The sequence below is a fragment of the Lathyrus oleraceus genome, chromosome 4 (genome assembly GCF_024323335.1).
Source record: "Lathyrus oleraceus cultivar Zhongwan6 chromosome 4, CAAS_Psat_ZW6_1.0, whole genome shotgun sequence".
In the NCBI taxonomy this organism is placed as follows: domain Eukaryota; kingdom Viridiplantae; phylum Streptophyta; class Magnoliopsida; order Fabales; family Fabaceae; genus Lathyrus; species Lathyrus oleraceus.
In genome coordinates this window covers 255180388-255189882 of record NC_066582.1, presented here as the reverse complement: position 1 = coordinate 255189882, position 9495 = coordinate 255180388, and the positions used below count along the sequence as shown (strand labels likewise).

The window sequence follows — 9495 nt, the reverse complement described above, 5'->3', positions numbered from 1 at the left end:
CAATCGAAGCAAACAACTTCGAACTTAAACCTTCGCTGTTGCAGGCGGTGCAACAGAACCAATTCTCTGGAAATCCTACCGAGGATCCAAACCTTCATTTATCCGTATTTGTTCAATACGCTGATACTGTTAAAGCTAATGGTGTCACTTCAGAGGCAATTCGACTTCGTCTTTTTCCTTTCTCATTAAGAGATAGCGCTAGAAGATGGCTTCAATCTCTCCCTTCCAACTCAGTCACCACATGGAACGAGTTGAAGAAAGTTTTTCTTGCCCGATACTTTCCGCCAAGCAAAACAGCTATGTTAAGAGCCCAGATAAACGGATTTAAACAGAAAGACAACGAGTCTCTTTTCGAAGCATGGGAAAGATACAAAGACATGATGAGACTTTGCCCACACCATGGTTTGGAAGACTGGTTAGTAATTCACACATTTTATAATGGTCTCTTATACAACACAAGGTTAACAATAGACGCCGCTGCAGGTGGTGCATTAATGAACAAACCTTATGCTGATGCTTACCAGCTTATCGAGAGCATGGCCCAAAACCACTATCAGTGGGGAACCGAACGAACAACGGTGGAAAAACCTCAAACGAAAACTGGCATGTACGAGATAAGTAACCTTGATCACGTTAACGCAAAAGTGGATGCTTTGGTCCAGAAAATTGAAAGTTTAAACGTATCACCTCCAGCCGCCGTGGTTGCTATAACTCAAATTGCGAGGTCTGTGGAATCCAAGGCCACACTCCTACGGACTGTCAACTCTTGACAGGAATCCAAGCAGAACAAGTAAACTATGCTCAGGGAAGCCCCTATTCGAACACCTATAACTCAAATTGGAAGAACCATCCAAACTTTTCATATAAGAGCAATAACGCTTTGTACGCACCTGGACAGTCTCCAAATCAAGCCCCAGCTATACCTCCGGGATATCAGAAACCGAACCCATCCATGCCTAACAATAACGCCCCTAGGAAATCCAACTTGGAAATCATGATGGAAAACTTTATAGCTTCCCAACAACAAACCAATAAAGATTTCTTAAACCAGAATGTACACACTGGCGAACAACTTAAACAACTAGCAAGCAAAGTAGATGCCTTGGCTACCCATAACAAAATGCTGGAAACACAAATATCACAAGTAGCTCAACAACAAGCACCTACTGCTGCCCCAACTGATACATTCCCTGGACAACCCCAACCTAACCCGAGAAGCCACGCTCATGCAATTATATTAAGGAGTGGAACGGAAGTGGAAGGACCGTCTGATCCAAGGATAGAAAACCAAAACCCTAAGAAATCAACTGAGGAAAGTGAACCTAAGGAAAAGGAAGAGAGTAATAAGGAAACCCTAGAAAAGAAGGAACCTTATGTACCTCCACCACCTTACAAACCACCTATACCTTACCCTCAAAGGCTTGTTAAAACCAAAGATGTGGGCCAATTTAGAAAATTTGTTGACCTCCTTAAACAATTAAACGTTACAACTCCGTTCACCGAAGCTATTACGCAGATGCCCTCATATGCTAAATTCTTAAAAGAAATCCTTTCTAATAAGAGGAAACTTGAGGATAGCGAAACCGTTACACTCCCTGCCGAATGTAGCGCTATAATCCAAAACATGCCCCCTAAACTCAAGGATCCAGGTAGTTTCTCTATACCCTGTCACATAGGAAAATTTGTCATCGACAAAGCCTTATGCGATTTAGGAGCCGGAATTAGCGTTATGCCTTTATCCATATGTAAGAAACTGGAAATGGGAGAATTAAGACCAACCAAAATGTCTGTGCAACTAGCAGATCGTTCCATCAAATATCCTGTAGGAATCCTTGAAAACGTTCCCGTACGCATAGGTCAATTCTACATTCCCACTGATTTTACAATTATGGACATTAGAGAAGATGATATTACACCTATTATACTGGGAAGACCATTCTTAGCAACTGCCGGTGCAATCATAGACGTAAAACGAGGACGACTCGCCTTCGAAGTAGGTGAAGAGAAAATTGAATTCATTCTTTCCCAATTCTTGAAAGCACCTGCAATAGAAGATACATGTTACTTCATGGATATCATCGATGAATGCATAAAAGAAGCAGAGTTAGAAGAAGACAAATCATCTGACTGCCTTGTAGAAGACAGATCTAACCAATGTTTAGCAATAACACCGGATCCTACGCAATGTCTTAACAAACCAACCCCTGATCTGAAAACACTTCCCAAAAATCTGAGATATGAATTCCTAGACTTAGAACTTGAACGACCTGTGATAGTTAATGCAGACCTAGGGAGACTCGAAACAGAAAAACTCTTACATATCTTAAGGAAGTATCCAACCGCACTAGGGTACCACATCACCGATCTTAAAGGAATAAGTCCTTCTATTTGTATGCACCGCATCATGTTAGAAGAAGACTGTAAAACCTCTAGGGAACACCAGAGAAGACTAAATCCGATCCTGAGTGAGGTAGTAAAGAAGGAAATAACCAAGTTATTGGAAGCAGGTATTATATATCCTATATCTGATAGCAAATGGGTTAGTCCTGTACACGTTGTACCAAAGAAAGGAGGCATAACCGTTATTGAAAACGAAAAAAGGGGAAACTATAACTAAACGAATCGAATCAGGATGGAGAATGTGCATTGATTATAGGAAACTAAACAAAGCAACCCGAAAAGATCATTTCCCTTTACCATTCATTGACCAAATGTTAGAACGATTAGCAAAACATTCACATTTCTGTTATCTAGACGGTTATTCAGGCTTCTTTCAAATACCAATTCACCCTGATGACCAAGAAAAGACAACATTCACATGCCCTTTTGGTACCTTCGCTTATAGACGAATGCCGTTTGGTCTGTGTAATGCCCCTGCAACCTTTCAAAGATGCATGATGGCAATTTTCGCCGACTTTCTCGAAAACATCATGGAAGTATTTATGGATGACTTTTCTGTATACGGACAAAGTTTCGAAGAATGCCTTGAAAACCTGGAAAGAGTTCTTGAGCGATGTGTAAAAGTAAACTTAGTACTTAATTGGGAAAAGTGCCACTTTATGGTACAAGAAGGAATTGTCTTAGGACACATCATCTCGAACAGAGGAATTGAAGTAGACAAGGCCAAAATAGAGGTAATCGAAAATCTTCAACCCCCAAGAACCGTGAGAGAAGTACGAAGCTTTTTAGGACACGCCGGTTTTTACCGACGATTCATCAAAGACTTCTCTAAGATAACTAAACCTTTAACCGGACTGTTGATGAAAGATGCTGAATTCATATTCGACGATAACTGTTTAAAAGCATTTCAAACGCTTAAGCAAGCATTGATCTCCACACCCATAATGCAGACACCAGACTGGAACGAACCATTCGAAATAATGTGCGATGCCAGCGATTATGCTGTAGGTGCTGTTTTAGGACAACGAAAGGATAAAAAGCTTCGCGTTATATATTACGCAAGCAGAACCCTGGATGAAGCACAAATGAATTACGCCACTACCGAGAAAGAACTCCTAGCAGTGGTATTTGCGCTAGATAAATTTCGTTCTTACTTGGTTGGAGCTAAAATAATAGTTTACACTGATCACGCTGCTATCAAGTACCTTTTAACAAAAAAGGATGCTAAACCTAGACTCCTAAGATGGATCTTGTTGCTACAAGAATTCGACTTAGAAATCAAGGACAAGAAAGGAACTGAAAACGTAGTAGCAGACCACCTCTCTAGACTTGAGAACCTTGAACCGGAAAGAACATCAATTAATGATGATTTCTCGTATGACAAACTTATAGCTACTTTGGAAGAGAACAACTCCGACATGCAAGTAGAAACCACCTTAGCTATATCTGCCACACCATGGTACGCTGATCTCGTCAATTATTTAGCTGCCGGAATAGTTCCACCTACTTTATCTTACCAGCAGAAGAAACGATTCTTCTACGACATAAAACACTATTACTGGGATGATCCCTTACTCTTCAAAAGAGACCCCGATGGTATTTTCCGTCGATGTATACCCGAAGAAGAGGTAGAAAATATAATCCAACACTGCCACTCCGCTCCTTATGGTGGACACACAAGTACATCCAAGACCTGCTCTAAAATCCTACAAGCCGGCTTTTATTGGCCAACTATATGGAAGGACGTACATGCGGCTATTAAGGAATGTGACAGATGTCAACGCACGGGAAACATATCTAGACGTGACGAGATGCCACAAAAAGGTATTTTGGAAGTAGAGATCTTCGACGTGTGGGGAATAGACTTCATGGGACCTTTTCCATCCTCTTTCGGTAACAAATACATACTCGTGGCAGTTGACTACGTATCAAAATGGATCGAAGCTGTAGCCTCCCCAACAAACGACACCCGAGTAGTAACTAGACTCTTTAAGAATATAATATTTCCGAGATTTGGCATCCCAAGAATAGTAGTCAGTGATGGTGGATCGCACTTTATATCCAAGGTACTCGAAAAATTATCATTTAAATATGGAGTGAGACATAGGATAGCGACACCTTACCACCCTCAGACCAGTGGACAAGTGGAAGTATCTAACAGAGAAATCAAGCAAATACTAGAAAAAACGGTCGCCACTTCAAGGAAAGATTGGTCATTGAAATTACCAGAAGCTTTGTGGGCATACCGAACTGCTTATAAAACCCCCATAGGGACGACCCCATTTAAGCTCATTTATGGAAAATCCTGTCACCTCCCGGTAGAATTAGAACATAAAGCCTATTGGGCTATTAGAAATCTGAATCTAAACTATAAAGCCGCCGGTGAAAAGAGAATCCTTGACATAAACGAATTAGAAGAACTCAGAAGAGACGCCTATGAAAATGCCAGAATCTATAAAGAAAGAACAAAACAATGGCATGACAAGCGTATATCAAGGAAAATCTTCAAGCAAGGCGACGCAGTCCTTTTATTTAACTCTAGACTAAAGTTATTCCCGGGAAAACTACGATCCAGATGGTCAGGACCTTTCCATATCACTAACATCTTCCCCAGTGGAGCAATAGAAATTAAAGGCAAATCCACAGAACCGTTTACCGTAAACGGACAACGTCTAAAACACTATCATTATGCGGAAACCAATGGAGATTCGCAAATCCTACACTTAGACGAAATGCCCCCAGGACCTATAGACCATACTTAACAGTTTCTTTGTCGAGCTTGCGACATTTAAACAAAGCGCTTAGTGGGAGACAACCCACAATTATTTTCTTATTCTATTATTATCATTTTCCTATTTTTTTTTCCTAAATTATTCTTTTAATTTCTGTTTAGTATTAATTCCTGATTTATTTTAATTCAAAAGAAAAAATATATATATAATAATAATTTTTTCCTCTTTCGGCATTTGGCCAAATCCTGACTAAAACTCATGTTTTCTTTTCTCTAGCTAACACTAACCAGATGGGACATTTTGATCGTATGAGTATCAAATTCAGAGGAATGGCTCAGAAACAAAAGTTTGAAGAACTAGCCACTAGAGAGATGCTACCTAGTTTATATGCTGATGATTGGGCTATGACTGCCCTTGGACTTAGACAGAGTGTCCTGTATTTGCTGAACCAGATAGGATGGGAGACATCCCCTATCCTGAGACATTTCACCACCTACCGGAGACTCACACTAGAATTCCTTAGCTCATTAATCTATCTACCCAGCCATGGAAAAGGAATTAACAGAGGTTTTATCCAGTTCAGAATGTTCAATATGGAATACCAATTCAATATTAGAGACTTTACCAATCTTTTGGGTTTTCCTACCTCCTTTGACACATTCACAGTAAGCCAGGAAGAACTTTTTGAACATAGAGAACTTGAACACTTTTGGGGTAAGCTGACTGGAAATGATGAGCCCGAAGAACATGAGTTTCTCTCTGGAAACATACACAACCCGGCCTTTCGCTATTTCCATAAGATCCTGACCCACACTTTATTTGGGAAGAAGCCAAATAGTACTTCAGTTTCACGTGATGAACTCTTCATCATATTTTGTGCTTCCCAGAACCGTCCAGTAAACGGTGCCACTTTTATGTTAGCTAATTTGGACCACCTTATCCAGGATGAGCGAGCACCCATTAGAATAGGCGGTTTGATAACTATGATAGGTAATGCTATTGGATTACGTCAGCCTATGCTTGACCTGAGCCCTTTTTGTGGCATTACTACTATGAGTATACCCTTCCTCTTCAACACTATGTTTATAGCAAACCTTGGGACTGATGAGTTTGAGCTTATAATTAATAACCAAGTTCTTTGCCTATTCACCATGCCTGATCCTAGGACTAGTGTTCATAACCGCAGTAACTGGCTCTACAACCTGAACGAAACTCCCTCTCCTGCTAGATCCACTGAATCCATCCAGGATTATGAGATTTGTGATGACTATGAGACTTATGATGACCAGATCCCTCATGCTGAATCTGACCCTCAGACACCATCCGGGTATTATGAGATTGACCCTCCTCCTCAGCCTGTTCAGACCGAAGAATCAGCCATATCCGACCTCCGGCATCATATGCCCGGAACTGATTATAACACCACCATTGAAGCTTTGATGTCAGAACAAGACGCCCTCAGAGGAGAATTTACTAACATGAGACACGAAGTTCTAGGATACATGGGCAGTATGACGAATCAGTTTCACGAGTTGCTACATCATGTTAACTCTTTTGCTCCTCCGGCCAGAGATCGTACAGAGGGATAGAATTTAGTTATTTTTCTAAGTTATTTAGTTTTAAGTTAGATTATTTATTAATGTTATTTGAATTCATGTTCACATTTATTTCTCTTTCTTTCATTGTTTTCCTTTCCTGTATTACATTATGATCATTTTATTGAAGTTGTTTATTTAATTTTATTATGCAATAGCTATTATGCTCTACTGTTGCTACCTATGAATTATTATTATACAAAGCAGATTAAGCGTGCACAATAAATTAAATTGCAGAATAAACCAATCATAAGCAAAACAAAAAAAAATAACAAAAAATTAAATCCTTTACCAAAGTGATTCTGTGAAACGCTACTGAAGCCTTGCCAAAATGGAATGTGTGACGAGCGTCACACAAATCCATAACGGACGGCACACCAAGTGCCTGTTACGAACGTCACACCCCTGTGACGAGCGTAACACCCTTCAGACTAGTGAACGTTAAGGAGCCGTTGGAGACGAACGTTACACCTTTTTACTTTTCACCTTCCCCATTAATTTCCATTCAACCACACTTAATTACTTTTCAACCACTTCTTCTTTCCAACTTCCAAATTCTTCTCCTATAAATACCCACCAAACCTTCCTTCATTCACCACAAACCATTCTCTCCTATCAAATACATTTCTTTTCTTTCCAAATCACCCCTTCAAAATTCATTCATCACAATGGCGGGAAATTAGAATTTTGGAAATATCATCTTCCGATCCGAAGATGAAAATTATCAAAGGGAGCAATTCGAGCGTTTCCAACAGCGAGGCGTCGTTTCCACCAGGTACCCCGATTTAACTTGTTTACAACAATTAGGCTTACTCCAAGGTATCGAATGGATGCTCCGTCAAGCCAACTTAACCTTCCTTTGCACTCATAATCAACCCACCTACCCATCCCTAACCTTAGAATTCTTAAGTTCATACGACTACACCACTCCCGCCGGTGAAGATGAATTTTTAACCGGTACCGCAACCTTCTGTATGTTTAACACCGAGTACTCCTTAACCCAAAACCAATTGAGTACCATGCTACAATTTCCCATAGAAGGTCTGCTACACCCCAGAATCCCTCCAAACTCAAACTGGAACACAGTTGGCGTTTTCGGCCTTTTTAAGAAAATTTCCGGTATAGATACCTACAACTGGGAAGAGCTCCTTCTCTCCCATATACATAACCCCATTATCCGGTACTTTATCCGCATCTTGCAAAACACAGTTTTTGGAAGACCAAACAACAACAAGGTCAACTCAAAGGAGCTATTCTTCCTCCAGTGCGCCTTCGAACCAGATACTCAGGTAAACGCCGCCTCCTTTCTATTTCATCATATCCGCACCTTATGTGCTAGAGGCCGGCAACCTTTTATAATTGGTGGATTAATCACCACCATAGCACTTGGCCTAAACCTAGGGGATAAACTCCAAACTTTAGAATCTCTACCTCCCCTATCTATGGATATCAGCTACTGTCGATCCAGCCGCCTGATTAAGAACAGAGTAGGCGGAGGATATTATCTTATGGTGAACAACCAGGCAGTCCCAAGCGTTGTTCTACCAAATATCGCCCTAACTGATGTCACAAACCCCGACCGCCACCTCTATGATCTAAACGCTCCCGAAGCCACCGAGCCTTCACAAACAAACCCGCACACAGACGAGTTTGAAGCAATGGAGCAAGGTGATCATCCGCCTACACAACAGTCAGTCCCGCTCAACCCTTCCGGCAATGCAACTGGCTCCTCCTCCCAACGTCGTCGACGAAGAAGGCCTGCAACCAACGACGACATCATGGATGCTATTGAGGGTATGCAGGCACAGAATGTCGAGATGATGCAGATAATGCATCAAATGCAACAACAACAGGATGCTAGAAATGCCATAACCGACCAGCGGTTTACTGAGTTGTTCAGCAGGTTCGACAACTTAGACTTACGTCAGAGATCACCAGGTCCAAGAACCAGAGGCGGAAGACAACATTAGTTGTAGTTTCTCTTTCCTTTCCATATTGTATTTCAATTCCTTAAAACATTGGGGACAATGTTTAGTTTAAGTATGGGGGGGAAACCATGTTCTTTCTATTTCCATTTCTTCAAGTATGTACCTTTCCCTCCATTGTTATTTTAATTACTATTTAATCATCAAAAAAAAAAAAATCTATTATTTTAAGTTAAGTCCCGAGTGTGAATAAAATTCGTATTATCTATTCCCCTCAATTTTCTTGAGCCATAACAAAAATTTAACACACCAAATAAGTATAAAGGTTGCTTATTTTATAAAACTTGAGTGAAATCAAAACAAAATCATTACCATAACAACGCTCTGAGAACCTCAACATGTTAGATCAGGATAAGTACCTATTATACCGATTCCTTGAACTTTTAGTTTTATAGTAACCCCAAGTAGTTTATACGAGAAGTCAGCACCATCTTAATAGCAAACTACGTGGAGAGCCGATGAATATAAGTGGATGATTCCCAAAGTAACGAGAAAAAAAAAATATATATATATATATATATATATAAATATATCAGGAAATGCATTAATTAAATTAGGTGATCCTTACCAGATCATTTAATCTAAAGGTTGCAGATCATACAAAAACACAATATGAAAGATCCATTATGAGTTGGTTCAGTAGGTATCTGGTACTGAACTCGGTAGGGCGGACTACGGTTCGATCCCCCGCAATTTGCATTGGACTGAATAACGAAGTTATCCGACTTATGTACCAGAACTTCTAGCTAAAAGGGGGATCATAATCACTAACCGGTTACTCCA

At 40.3% G+C, this 9495-nt stretch overlaps 1 pseudogene; it reads right to left on the bottom strand.

The window, feature by feature from the left end:
- Nucleotides 1-306: 306 nt before the first annotated feature.
- Nucleotides 307-406, bottom strand: LOC127077219 (uncharacterized; annotated as a pseudogene).
- Between the last annotated feature and the right edge of the window lie 9089 nt (nt 407-9495).